This window comes from Trichechus manatus, unplaced genomic scaffold (genome assembly GCF_000243295.1).
Source record: "Trichechus manatus latirostris isolate Lorelei unplaced genomic scaffold, TriManLat1.0 scaffold00001, whole genome shotgun sequence".
NCBI classification, from domain to species: domain Eukaryota; kingdom Metazoa; phylum Chordata; class Mammalia; order Sirenia; family Trichechidae; genus Trichechus; species Trichechus manatus.
The window spans coordinates 29,299,946-29,314,744 of NW_004443937.1; positions in this window are offsets into that span (position 1 = coordinate 29,299,946).

The following is a 14,799-nucleotide window of genomic DNA, read 5'->3' on the forward strand; positions in this document are numbered from 1 at the left end:
CGGCCCCGCGCAGCCCTGAGCCTGCCCTGCTGGCCCGCGCGGACAAGCGGTGCCCGCGCGCGCGCGTCATGAGCCCCAGCCGCGGCCCGAGCAACCTGGGTGCGCCCCCGCACCCACGCCCCAAGCCCAAGCGCCCCTCTCCGCTCCGCCTACGGAAAGAGCGGCCTCAGAGCAGGCACGCATGTGACCCTTCTGGGGGTTCGACCTTCAACAGGCTTAAGGCCTTGGAGTCAAAGCTTTGATGGAGGAATGGCAGACTTCAGCAGAGACGAGTGGGCAGTGCTGAACTCCCAGTCCCAGTGGCTTCCGCTGCCTTCAAAGGTCCTGGGGGTGGGGGGGAGGGTGGAGATATGCCCCCCAGTCCTTGGCGGAAAGAAAGGGCCTGGCCCTCTTGGAGCCGTAAGCCGGAACCCTAGTCCAGTGCACACGGGTAGTGGTCTGAGGATGGCCGAGTGTAGCCCTCTGCAGCCGCTCACTTCGCCTCCTGGGCAGAGCAGGTGCTGTGTGCAGTCCAGCCTCAAGCCCCAGCCCCCAGGGCTTGCACAGACTCTATCCAGACCCTCCAGTGCCAGGGAGCGTACCCCTGCATGATCCAGTCGTTTCTGTCCTGGAGGCCCCTGGTTCTTCCCAGCTGCAGGGAGAAGGCTGGTGCTGGCGTCAATTCGGCTCTGGCATGCAAGACTCTCAGAGCCTGATTCCTCCCTTGTGAATACTACTATGGATGCCTAGCCCGCCTCCCATTTCCAGGATGAAGTGAGAATGGGGTGAACTCTTTGGCAAACAGAAACACTCACAGTTGGGGGACAGCATCCCTGGGATCCTGAAGTTGCCCCTGGGACTCTGCTGTATACCTGACACAGATAGGATGGGCCCCCTAGCCTGGTGGGACCCCTTAGCGATAACTGCCCACAGACTCTGCCTAACATGAGGAGTGAGGGACAGTGAGTTCAGGGCACCCAGGAGCCCGTACCTCACGATATCTGGGTGGGTCTGCCACCACCCACTCACAAGTCAGCCTGAGGAGGGTTTACAGTTGAGGCAGGAAGAGCAGCGATCCCTGGACTGCAGGATGAGGAGATGGAGGGCCGGGAACAGGGCTCAGGATACCTTCACTTGCTCTGCAGTTCTGCCTGGGCTGCCCCTGCCCCTGCCCCTGCCCCTGCCCCTGCCCCATTCCCATAAGCCAGGGCTCCACAAGGGTGCAGCTTCCTGTGTTTCTTGGAGTTTCCCCCCTCCCCCGAGCTGAGCAAGCCCGCAGGGACCATGCAGCAGGTAAAACTATGAGGCCCCGAAAACATTATCAAAGGAAGGCAGTAGAAGGTCCGGTGACTTGGGCCTGTAAACATCTGATAGGCGTGCTGGGACCTGGTGGACTCTGGGAGGCCAAGCCAGACCAGCTCCATGGAGGACCAGCAGGGTCCCCACTGAGCCAGGGACCTGATTGTGCCAGGTTCCACCCCACCCCAGGCAGGACAGTCCTTCCAGGCTGGACCCCCACAGAATGAAGGGTCTGCACAGAAGAATCAACAAGCCTGGACTAAGTCCCCTCCCAGCCCCTCCTGCAGATAACTATCTCCAACCTCTTGGTCTCCCCCATGCCTATGACAGGGCGGGCCCATGGTGTCCTCCCCCACCTGTTTGCTGGACAAATGCCTGTGCTCACAGTCCCCAAGGACCAGCACACAAGGGCATTATCCCTCTCGAGTGCCCTGTGGAGCTGGATGGGCAGTCTCCCGGGGCAGAACCTGTGATGGCAGACTGGGAAATGGCAATGGCAGCCTCCCTCTCCTTCGACACCAGGATGGTAGTGCTGTCCCTGAGGACTGTTCAGGCCAGTAGGCACCTGGAGCCAGGCTGGGTGTGGCTGATGGTTGGTGGTTGGACATTTCAGCTCCAGCCTTCGCAGATGTGCACGCAGGCTCAGGGGAGATCAGCTCAGCTGGCCGGAAGAGACTCAGAGGACTTTATGGAGCACCTACTATGTGCCAAGCAGGCCCTGGTCTCAGCTATGCAGCATGAGGGAGGAGGAGGCGCATCGGGAACTTTCAGGACACCGGGGGTGGCAAGATACTCACCCCAGCCTGCCTCCCACAAGCCAATGGGCTGGACAGCTCCCTACTCTGTGAAAAAAATCTGTCTTGGGGTTTTACCCCTGCAGTTCCTCTTCTCTCATCTCTACCACTTGAACCCAGGACTTTATGATCCTGTAAGTACTGTTTATGCCAGGAAGCCTCCCTGGGACTCCCCCACCCCCGCCCCCGCCCCCGCAATGAACCGGGCCTCCCCATCTCAATCCATTCTCCATCCCTTCCACCCCTGCCCTGCCACACGCAGATACAGCAGCCTCTGCCTCGGGCTTAGGAAGACACCTGCACCCTAGACTCTTATCAAGCTCGGACCCAAGTCTCCCTCATCTCTGTCACCCTCTTAGGGCCCTGCACAAGGCCTGGCCATCAGGAGGGCACAGAAAGTATGTGAGATAAGGAATCTTTGCGGCAGCATGTCCAGGAGGCTGTGGTGTGCCCAGGAAAGGCATGAGGACTGTTGGCTTTGGCATCAAACATCACAGGTTTTGTAGCCTTAAGCAAGTCACTTTGCCTCTCTGAGCCTCTGTTTCTCCATCCGTATAGTGGGAGACATGGTACCCACCTGACAGGGATGATCTGAAGACCCAAAGCAAGTAACACTCTGAGGGCGAGGTTTGGCTTTCAGCAAGGGCTTATGAATAGGGGCCACCGGGAGACTCAGGCGTCCCCGGGAAGGGAAGGCCCTCTATACTGGGAAGGCAGAGAAGGCTTCCTGGAGGAGGAGGAGGGATTCTAGCTTGGCCTTGCAAGGTAGGAGGATGGATGGGTGTATCAGGGAGGGGAGGAAGGGAGACTCTTGGGGCATGACCTGAGCCAGGACCTGCCCTTCTGGACCCCGTTGACCCAGCTCTGCCTCTATCTGGTCAGTTGAGCTGGCCCGAGCACTCTGTTAGGCCAGTGTCTTCTTATCACAGGAGGCTCTCTCCACCTTATCCAGCCCCTCTGACATGCCTATTTTTTGCCCCCTTTGGGCTGGACTTGATGGTCCCCAAGGGCTCCCAGCCAGGATGCACTCCATGTATGGGCCAACTGCCAGCACGCACACCTGCCAGTGGCTGCTGTGGCTTGCTCACCAGATCCTTGGGGACCTCAGGGATGCAATGCCTCAAAAGTGCTCCTGCCTGAGCGTGGCCCAGATGCAGCAAAGCCTCCAGGTACAATCAGATGGGAACCCCACCTCCAAATGCATTGAGGATCCTTCGAGGATCCTTCGTGCAGTAATCAACCCACGGTCAGTTTAGCCCCATTTTCTGTAATACGTGGAGGGCACAGGGCTTTAATCCTTTCAGGAGGTGCAGGCTGTCATCGCCTGCATATCACATTTGGGATCAAGTCCCAGGCAACAGACTTTTGGAGTCTGTAGGACCCCCTTGTTTGGCAGAAGGGGAAACTGAAGCCCAGCAGGGAGGAGACTTTCCCAAGGCCATCCAGTCAATGCAGATCAGGGTGTGGCGCTTCAAGTCAGGATATCTGGGCTGTCATCCCAGATCTGTTTTTCTGTGACCCCGAGTAAGTTTCATCAGACCCCCAGATCTTGGGCCTTGGTGTCTCCATCCCGGCATCGGCCAGCAGGGAAGCCAAGAAGCCAGCATGTGGCTTGTGGGGGAACCACGCCTCTTTGTACTGCAATGGAGGCTCTCTGGTTAGACTTCCATCATCATGAGAGTCACTGAACTCAGACTGTTTAACTGAGAAAAGACAATGGTTAATCTGTAGGTTCTGCCTCCTGGGCCACCCAGGCAGGAGGCATGTATAAGAAGTTCCACCCCTAGCCTCTGGCAATTCCCTATTTCGTGGGAAAATATGACACATGGAAACAAAAAATGGTGTAGAACTCAAACCACACATAACTATGTCACATGGATGAAACAACATGTGGTCACTCAGCGCTGTGAGACCTGGCTGGACAGGGAAGGCTTCCTAGAGGAAGAGGCCTTAAAACTGGCACAGGAGGGCAGGGAGAGCCTGGGTGGATAAATCAATGGCTGGAGGTGGGAGAGAAGAGCGTCCTTGGCGGAGGGTCTGTGCAAAAGCCTGAAGCAGGACTGGGCTGGATTTGTGCAGGGAACAGTGAGGAGACCGTCTGCCCAGGCCCCGGCATCCTTCGCCCTGGACCTCTTCATGAGGGAAACATAGTCTCCCTCATGGATGTGTGCATGGGGAGCAAACGTGCTCCTTGCAGAGGCAGGGAGATGGCGGGCATGGCCTCACAGGCAGTGGGGGGGCAAGGCTGGGCTCAGAAGTGAAGATGAGCCAGGATGTCAAGACAGCTTGCTTGCCCCTGCACCCAGGACTCCAGGACCCCAGGTGGCCTGATCCTTAGAAAAGAAAAGTAAAAATAAGTTGATCAGCCACTGGTTGTGTGGGTACAAAAAAACATAGAATCACCTTCATCTTGGCTGCTTTCAGAAAACTTGGACCCTCCTGGCACAGGTAAGATGGAGACAGCTATGACTGCCCGGCCAGAGAGCCTGCTCCCACCAGGAGTCTCTGTCCCAGTGGTCCTCACTGAGTAGGACTTCCTGGGTTCCTGGCCCTCTGCAGGCCCTGGGACTGGCTGGGCTTCAGGCCTGAGGAAACCAGGCATAGGCCTTTTTAGGGTTCCCTGGGGGTCCACATGATGGTCTCCATCTCCAGATGTAGCTGTTCTGAACATCTGGAGTTTTCCTCACAGAGGTCTGCTCCAACCTGCTCGTTTACAGGTGAGCAAACTGAGGCCCAGGGAGGGGTAAGCCTTGTCTCAGGGTTACAGTGAGCAAAGAACCTGAGGCTCCAAGGTAAAGTCTGGGTTCTGTCCTGAAGGCCCTGCCCTGCGGCCTTCAGAGTCCTCAGAATCCCTCCTGGAAGGACGTTGACTGGAACATCTAACCCTGGGGGGAATGGGAGGCCCCTTGGTGCCAATCTGAGGTCCATGTGCTGTGGTGTATGTGGCACATGGGCTCAGACACTGGGTCCGGCCTCCTCCTCTGAGGCCTTCATCCCACTCTGGCGAGAAAAAATGAGGACAAATAAAAGAGAAATTCTCCTCTCAGAAGAGCATTAGGTGTCGGAACGGCTTCCTAATAAATAAAAGTCTCCTCAGAGCCCCCCGGCCAGCACTGACAGAGGCTCTAACTATCACAAGAAGTGTTTTTCTGCCTCCAGGTGGAAGTGAAGAGTGTCAGCGGTGAGCTAAGTTAGGATCTGAAGGAGGCAGCCTTCCATCAGCGCCTAACACCCCATCAGCGCCTCGGCGGAATAGCCACGGCAAATTGCCTCCTCTGATAGCTGCCCCTCCAGGACAGCCAGAGAAGGATGAACAGTGGGCTGGTCTCCTCACCTTCAAGACTGGGAATGAGTTTCCCAGGCAGTCCCCTCCCCTTCCAATTGCTGGCATCCAGTTGTTGTGGAAACGACCCAACATCCCTAACTTGCTCATTACTTCCCATTGAGCTTCTGCCCAGATTGATTCTCTGGGAGTCCTGTGAAGCCCAAGTTATTGTTGGTCGCCCATTTTACAGATGAGGAGGCTGAGGCACAGAGGGTTTTCTCAACTTGGTGAATGAAACCCGCATACCAGGGATGTGTCTCCTGAATAAGTCAGCTCTGCGCAATGTGCCCGGAATGGGAGGTCTGTTTCCTGAGAGGGGGCTCTCTGAGAGTGAGGCCACACTTCACACCAGTCACCTTCCCCTCAGTCACAGCAGCAGGCACTGAAGTGATTGCTGTAAGTCACTGATGGACATGGAGTGGTAGGAGAGATCCAGGCTAGACCCAAGGAAGTACCTCCTCAAGCAATGGGCTAGGGAAACACACTGAGGCAAGTCCTTGAATCTTCTGCTATAAGCATTTCTTAGCTATTGCCCATTGACCCTCTAATGGATTAACCTCTGCTGAGCGGTTGAAGAGAGGACTTCACCATTGCTTAATTTAACTGATGGCTGCTGTTCCTGTGAGGGGCAGTCAGCACTTCATTCGTTGAGCCTGGAAGACAGACGGGGCTGGTCGTTCTTCGATTGCTGAGAGGAGGCTGACACTGTGCAAGGTGGCAGCAAGGCCAGTAGGGGCATCATGTTGTCAGAGGCTGCAGGGCCCCACGGTGGCTGTCCTGCCCCATTCCATGAAGCCCCTGCTTCCTGGGGGTAGTGCTGGCACTTCGTACCCTCCCCTGGCTTCCTTTGGGCACCAGGCAGTGATGCAAGCCCTGGGGAAAGGAGGGTGTTTTCCAGCCCAATCCTCCATGAAATCATTGAGATGGCACTGATTTGAGGAAGACGGGCGGGCCGGCAGGATCTGCCGAGGAAAAGTTTTACTGGATTGGAGGCTACCCTGCTGCCTGGGGGGCTCAGTGGAGGATGGCGGCACCCAAGATGGATGGGGGTCTGGGCTTCTCAGGCCACATAAAGGGACAAAGCAGGCGGGGCTGCCCCTCTCCCTGGCCTGGGTGGAAACACATTGCTGTCTTTCCTCTGCCAGCATAACGTAGTACCCGGCTAGGCAATGAAGGGAGTATCAGCCTGGATGGAAGCACAGCCTGTGCAGTGTGGCAGGAGGCAGGTGCAGGGGTGGAGTTAGTGGGGGAAAGGCAAGGCAGGGGGTGGTCTGGGACCATTGTCCCTGTGTGGGCTAGCAGAAGGAGGGGCATCACTGCCCAGAAGGGGTGGACGTGGGGAGAGATTGTCAAGGGCACAAGTGCCGGGACTGACCATGGCTTGTAGGGATTCTGGGTCCCTTCCCAACTGGGCTCAGGGTGTGACAACAGCCTGGCCAGTCTGGAGCCCCTATTATGATAATCGAGTCCCAGAATCCCTTTCAAAGGACAGCAGGACCTATGTGGACCCCTCACCCCATTCCATAGATGGGCAAACTGAGCCTCAGAGGTGCTCAGAGCTGCTCCCAAAGTCACCCAGTGAGCAGTGGCACCTCTGAGACCAGAATCCAGGCCCCTGGGTCCTTGTTCTGGGCCATCCATGGCACTGTCCAGTGGGCAGAGCTGGCTCATGTCCCCATCTTGAGGGTCTGCCTTCCACTTGCTGATAAGGGGCTGGTACTATGACTGGCAGAGCAAGGCAAATGCTGGGGCAAATGCAGACAGCAGAAGTCCCCTCGATGGCCTGGAGAGACCCTGGAGGCCCGGGAGCCCTCAAAACAGAGCCAAGCCCTCTCCTTTCAGAGGGTTGTCAGAGAGCTTCATGGGCTCAGCAGACAGGTGCCTGGGCAGGCCGGTGAGCATGAGGAGGCTCCTGCCTGCTTAAGTTCCCACCAGCTGGAAGGTCTCCCCCACCCCACTCCACCCCCACCCCACGGCCTCCCTGAGCCCAGCCTGGCAGCTCCAAAGCACCAACTTGCTGAGGTCTTAATTTCTAAATGAGCAAGGAGGAGCTTTGGGGAGGCAGAGGCGGAGGAAGAGACAGAGAGAGACCTCCAGGATGATCAGGATGTAGACTCAGCAGTTTGCAACAAGCCACTCAGGTCTTGCCTGAAAATCCAAGCCAGCTGCTGTCAGGTGCTGGGAGCAGGCCATGGTCTTGAAAGACTGGCAGTGGGTCAGGCGAGGGGTGGGAGTAGGGGATGCTTGAGCCCTGGACAGTGAGTGTCCAGGCATGCTCAGGCCCCTGAGAGGGTAGGATGTTATCAAATGCTGCTGAGTGAATGTACGCCTATGTAATAATACATCACCTCTGTCGTGCTGGGACCCGGGGTCAGGCTGTGGGTCTAGCCAAGCGACCCCTGCCCTGCAGGTGACATTCCTGGGAGTGAGGTAGACCCTGCCCTCCGGACCCCACATAACCGCCTCCCAGATTCCAGTGCTGTTCTTTGCCCGTCCATCTCTCTGACTGCACTCACGGCGCCCCATAAGCCCCAGCCACTCAGCCTCCTGGCCCGCATACCACAGCTATTCTTCGGGACACTCCAGGGAAGCTGTGCCTGTTCAGGCTGGCCTCAGAACCCTGGCTCTGACAGAAAGCTGGACAGGGCCTGGCAGGACCTGGGACCATCACCCCCCACCCCCACCTCCACCCCTTGCTGGCTCTGTTGACCTTCCAGCCCTCCAGACCTGCATTTGGCACAGCCTAGGGACCGCACTTCAACCTTACTAAGAGTCTTGTTGCTACTTCTCAGGAGAAGGTACTGTGGGGGCTCACACCCCCACACACTAGAGTGCTCCCACTCTTGCCTTCCCTGGGGACTGAATCTTATGTTCACTGCACAAAGAAAAAGCACTTGACCTAGGTCACCGTGGCTTGTGATTTCCAAACAAGAATATCTGGCGTTTGCTTCTGAAAGTGAATGAGAATCGTAACCCCCATCACCATCCCCTCTCCCTCCATCTGCCCCTCCGCCCCTACTACATACCAGGCACTCCGCCAGAAGGATACCTAATTCTCACAGAAACCTTCCAAGTAGGTAGCATCAGCTTCATTGGACAGATGCAGAAACTGAGGCGCCAGGAGTTCCAAGTGATTGTTCCAGGCTGGCTGGGAAGCAAAAGAGACGGGATCTGACTCCCGATCCATTTCCTCCTGGGTTGAGGCAAGAGGAGCATATTGTAATCTTTTGTTTTTAATAAGCCCATCTTATCTTAATAGGCAAAACTGTGCACATGGCATGCAAATTAGCACATCCTGGCCCACTCCCCGGGTGCCAGTGCTTCCTCTGGGTTTTGCCGACAAGCCAACAATTGGGCCTCCTCTCACTTGCTTGGACTGAGCCTCTGTGCCCTGCCTGTCCCATCCTGGGTACTTTTGTGCAGGGGTTTAGACGAGGAAGTTGGGGATTTTTACCCTTACGGCCAAAAAGCAGATCTCAGACCTCAGGGATGATGTGAGGGCCCTCTGTCTCCCTCCCCCGCCCTCCTTCCCTTGGCTCCCCCCACCTAGAGCCCAAGAAAATTGAGTGTCTACGTTTGGGATGCTGGAGGACAGGGATTGCTTTCTGCTGCAGGAATATGGGAGGCTTTCTGGAGGTGGAGGAGAGAAAGATATTCCAGGGAAGGGAACATCACTGAACTGGTAAAAGGCTTGAAGGTAGGACCTGGCCAGGGAAAGCCAATGAAGCATTTAAGGTCTCCTCCAATGGCGAGGAGTGAAGACCGCGTCTTCTCTGTGATGAAAGATCCCATTGCACTGAAGCAGGCAGGCTGGGAGTCTAGGAGGTGGGTGGTGGGGGCTGCATCCAAGCTGTGGCTGCAAATCATGGGAGAAATGTCCCATGAGCACAGGGTGGAAAGGACAGTCGTCCCAGCGCCTTGGCCTGATTCATGGCTGGGGAAGCAGTGGACATCCACTGGGCCCAGGTGACCTTGAGCTTGTTACCTAATGTCACTATGCTTCAGCCTCAGTCTCCCTGGAGATAAAATAAGTTCAATAAGCCCCCTCTTCTTCCTCTCTGAGCTGCTGGGAGGCCACTGGGGGTTGACCCACTGCTGGTAAAGCATTCATGGAAGGCCTGCCCCATGTTACCCGCTAGGCCCCCCCTTGCAAACACTGCCCAGCTGAAGCAATGAGCCAGGATCGGTACACCCGAGATAGCCGGGAACTGAGCCCTGAGCCAGGGGCAGGACCGGGACTGGGGTATATTTCAGAGGGACAGTCAGTGAGGGTGGGGCACTCGTGGAGGCCTTCCTGCAGTCACTGAGGCACACAGAGGGAATGGGGTAGCCTGGGGCAGGAGCAGTGGAGCAGAGCCTCAGAGGGGGACTGTGGCAAGCAGACAGGGATGGGAGGTGGGGGGCTCAGGTCAGTCTGGAATCTTATCTTTTGCCAGAGAAGTTCCAGGGAGGGTCCCAGAGACAAAAGAGATTTGCCCGTTAAATTGGGGACAGCTGCCAAGCAGGGAGGGGATGCATAGAAGTCGAGAGGGGCTCTTCAGACCCCTTGCACCTTCTGCCTCTTCCCAGACAGTGGGTTTCAAACTGTTTTTTAAACAATGGAGAATTCTTTTCAAACTAATTCCATGTGGATCCCCAATATATGACAGATTAAAGTGGGGCTCCTCAGGTGGAGGATGGCAAGGCGGCCCAAGGGCTCCCAGAACAGAGCCAGGGTGCACACCCTGTGCCAGAGGTCAGTGTGGGAAGGGACGGGTGCTGGGCAGAAGTCCTCAGCTCATACTGGGATCTGGACTGTCATTTCCACCCTCCTTGGGTGATCTTAGGAGCCCTGGTAGTGCAGTGGGTAAAGCACATGGCAGCTAACCAAAAGGTCAGCGGTTTGAACCCACCAGCCTCTCAGGGAGAAAGATGTGGCAGTCTGCTTCTGTAAAGATTTACAGCCCTAGAAGCCCTATGAGATAGCTATGCTGTTCTATAGGGTCACTATAAGTTGGAACCGACTCAACAGAAACGGGTTTGGTTTTTTGTTTGTTTTGGGCGACCTTGGGAAAGGCCTGTTGCTGCCGTGGGCTTCATGCTCCCATCTGCGAAATGGGGAGCTCTCAGCGCCCTGGCCCAGCTCGCCCCTTGGTTGCTGGAACAGGTGTGGGGCAGACTCCGCTCTCCTGAGCTGCCCATTGTGGAGTGGGGAGTGGGAGGCTGGGGAGTACTTATTCACCCTCCTGACTCCGAGATTTGGGCAAACTTATCTGCCTCCCCGCTCAGCTAATTGGAATTGCTTCCCCCTTCTCCTCTGCCTCTCAGTAAATTATGTGAATTCCCCCAGTCAGAGGCCTGAGTGATGGACAGCCCTGTCACAGCAGCCTAAGTGTTTAGAGAGTAATTGTTCTGGGGAAAGCTGCCATTCCTCAAGCTTGTGCTGTGCAAGGTGCCATGGGGAGAGCCAGCCCTGCCCTGCCCTGCCCTGCCCCGCCCAGTCCTGGCCCTTGCCCTTGCCTTTCCTTTGCCCTTGCCCTGCCCTGCCCTGGCCTGCCCTGGCCTGCTCTGCCCCGCCCTGCCCCGCGCCACCCCTGCCCTTGCCCTTGCTCTTGCCCTTGCCCTTGCCCTTGCTTTGCCCTTGCCCTTTCCCTGCCCTGCTCTGCCCCGCCCTGCCCCGCCCTGCCCCGCGCCACCCCTGCCCTTGCCCTTGCTCTTGCCCTTGCCCTTGCCCTTGCTTTGCCCTTGCCCTTTCCCTGCCCTGCTCTGCCCCGCCCTGCCCCGCCCTGCCCCGCGCCACCCCTGCCCTTGCCCTTGCCCTTGCCCTTGCCCTTGCCCTTGCCCTTGCCCTGCCCTGCTCTGCCCTGCCCTGCCCCGCCCCGGCACCAGAGCCAGCTCCACCTAGCCCGCCCGCCAAGTGCGGGCTTCCGGTACGTTATCCTTGTCATAACAATCAGAGCAGCAGAAAGGTATTGCTTTTAAACCCTCAACACACATTTTTATAACCTTCCTGTTTAATAAGAAAGAGACAGCTCCAATTAGCTGGGAATATTCTGCAGAAATGGGATTATTTTAAAAGCTTCGGCAATATTATAAAATAGCTTCAGTAAGTGAACAGCTGTCGCTGGGCCCCGCCCGCCATGCGCACTGCGCCTCCCACACCCTCTCACCAGGGCTTAGGCCCCTCTCCCCTCCTCAGAGGTCCTGAAAACTGTGCTCCAGGTGGCGGTCAGGGACTCCTCTTCAGGCAGCAGAATATAAGATGTGGGGAGGGGGTACTGAGCCCCCTTGTCCCAGGCTTGGGGGATAGGAAGCTCAGACCATGCCCTGAGGGGATGTTAGAGTTTTGTCTTTCCAGGAAAGCCCAAGTGGGAACTCTAATGTCATCTCTAAAGGGTCTCCAGCCCACCCATTGCCCTCCTGACCTGGTTAGGTCCCTCACTTTGACAGGACTCCCACCCAATGCCCAGGCCTTCCTAGCGTCTCTATTCAAGGGGTTGTATATTATCCATAGCCCCAGCAACGATGGCCAACCCCATAGGGGCACTTCGGGCAACAGCTCAATGCCACCTCCTCCTTCGAGCCATCCCAGGCTCTGTGGGAAGGAGCTGTTGGCAGGGGCTTCAGGGACACTTGCACCCAAACATGTTCCTCTTTGGCCCGGCAGACACATGGCCCAAGGGCTCTGCCTTCCTGCACTTTCTCTCCCTTTGCCCCTTGGCCCACAGCAGTGCTGCCTCATGGTGCTGGGTCCCCACGTGACCCTAAAGGCTTGGGCTGAACAACCGAAGACACTTGAGTAACCTTCAGGGAAGAATAGAGCTGGAAGAGAGCTCAGAATCCGTCCCATGGAACATGTCAATGTACGGTTGGGGAAACTGAGTCCCAGTGAGAGGAAGCTCCAAGGCCATATTCTGAGATAGGACCGAGGCAAGACACAGTTTGTCTGCCTCAGCCCTGGCACTTGACCCCTGTGGGCCCTAGCACAGGTGATGAGGGGTTTGAATTCTTGGTGCTGGGGTGGTGGGACTGAATGAGCATTGCCTCAGTTGCTTAGGTGACAAAGCAACTCCCTACCATCTCTGAGCATCAGAAGCCAGGTAAAAGCCCTGCCTCCGACGGCATGATCCCTGGGACTGAAAAGGGTAGATGCGACCCAGGGGCAAGCTGAGTCTCCTGTGGGTACTCTGTGGCAGAGCCAGAGTGGGCTGGTGAGGGGTCACTGGGCTCACCCTGCCGATTCCCCCGCAGGCCTGGCCAGAGAGTAAGGGGGCTCAAGTCCCAGAGGCTGCAGCCTCGTAGCCAATGGAACATCCACATGCCATGCCCCTCCCCATGCTGTGGCCCCGGCCTCACCAGGCCCAGGTTCCTTGGGGACCCTGTCTGGGGAAGGGGAACAATTTCGGGGCATCCTTGGGAGGAGACCGCAGCCCGGGAACTGCAGCATGATGCAAATGCACCATGTGCTAAATGGGGAAAAATGAATTTTACACCCAGACAAAGTGACTTTCATCATGTTAACGACCATGGTTTGCTCATCGTGTCTGCCGCAGTGAAATGGGGCCTGTGGATGTTTTTCTTTTAGCTCTGCTTTTAAATGGAGGCATTTTCCCCCCTCAGAGCAGACAAGCCAAGCCCCTCAGATTGGGATGACAGAAGTGCCAACTCAGCAAAAACAAAATGGAGGCCTTTTTTTTTTTTAATCTTCATCTGTGCCTTCCAGCAAAAATAGAGCTCAGAATAAGGAACTGCGATGCGGTGCAAGGAGCCCTGGTCTGCAGGCAGGAACATCGTTCTGGCCCAGCTCACCTCCTGCGTCCCTGTGGCACCTGGGAGTTGCCCCACCCATTCCTGACTTCAGTTTGCCCATCTGTACAGGAGGGAGTTGGATTTGGAGGCTGAGGGTCTTCCAATCAAAGGTGCCCTGCCCTGACCTTTGCCCAGATATCCATAAATTGTCACACCGGGTGTGTTTGGGTCCAGAATTGCCTCCTCTATCAGACTGGGATTCTCAGAGGACAAGCCGGGGCACAGCACCTCTCGCTGAGCCCATGGTGCCCCCAGTGGCCAGTATAAGGCCCTGCATGGAGTGGGCAGGGACGTTTGCTGACTGAGCAAAGGCCATTTCCTTGACACCCACAAAGAGTGTCCGAGAGTAGACTCCATTAGCCAAGTGTCTGGGAGCACCCCCCCGCCCCTAGCCCTGTACATCATGGATATCACCGGCACATGGCAGCTCCATATTGTGCTCATCAAGAGTCAGGAAAACACCATCTGATGCCTTGTACAGCTGCCCAGCCCAGCACTCACCAGGCACCCAGCTCCCCACATGGCTCCCTGGAGGCTCCTGGCCAGGAGGAGCCTGCGTTGCACCTGGTGGGGGAGGGCCCAGACAAGGTAAATGAAGAGACCTTTAGGGCTGGCATATCTGGAAAACCTCTGCCCTGACACCACGCAGTATGGCTCTGGAAGTCTCGCCTGGGTCAGGAGGCAGGGCATGCGCCCAGCAGAGATCAGCAGACAATTAGCCAGCCCCCGCAGAGTAATTAATCAATATTCAAAGCCATCCGTCCAGGTCTGCTGTAATCCCTGGTGAAAGTCAGGGCCTGGACTAGGCTGACAGGCATGGACATGATTGCTGTCAGCATCCCCAGCCACCCCAAATACTGCCACCAGAACAGCCTCCAGCAGCCCTGTGTTGCTGTCACCATGATGGTCACCATGACCATTGCTGTCAACCTCACAGACACCATGACTGTCACCATTGCTGTCACTGTGACCACTACTGTCACCCTTCCTGTCACCCTCACAGTCACCACCACTGTCACTGTGGCTGCCACCTTCACTGTCACCACCACCATCACTGTCACCCTCACAGTATCATCAACACCCCCCCAGGGATTCACCATCCCCATCCACCTGTGTTGACTCTTCTTGACTCAAAACCCTTTCACACTGTCCCTCATTCGATTATCCCCATAGTCCTAAAAGACATACAGGTAGCTCACTGGTGGAGAGACTGAGGCCCAGGGAGGGGGAGAGCCACGGCCTTTTGGCATTTATCCTAACCATTGCTGCCATCCCTGCCCTCTACTTCCCAATCCACCTGCCCACAGTGCGTATCCTGTATTAGTCACGATGGATTCAGTTAGGTTGTGATAATATCAACCCGAAAATCTTAGTGGCTTAAAATAACGAAGGCTTATTTCTTTTCCCTGCTACATGACCTTCCTGGGTCAGCCGAGGTGCTGCTTCATGTCATTCTCACACTGAGACCCAGGCTGACAGAACAGCCACAGTGAAAAACTGGCTGTCATCACAACAGAGGGACAGAGGGTCCTGCAAGGTCTTGAACCAGCAATTAAATGCCCCAGACTGCAAGTGACACATGTTGCTTCAGCTCCCCACTCATTGGCCAAAAGC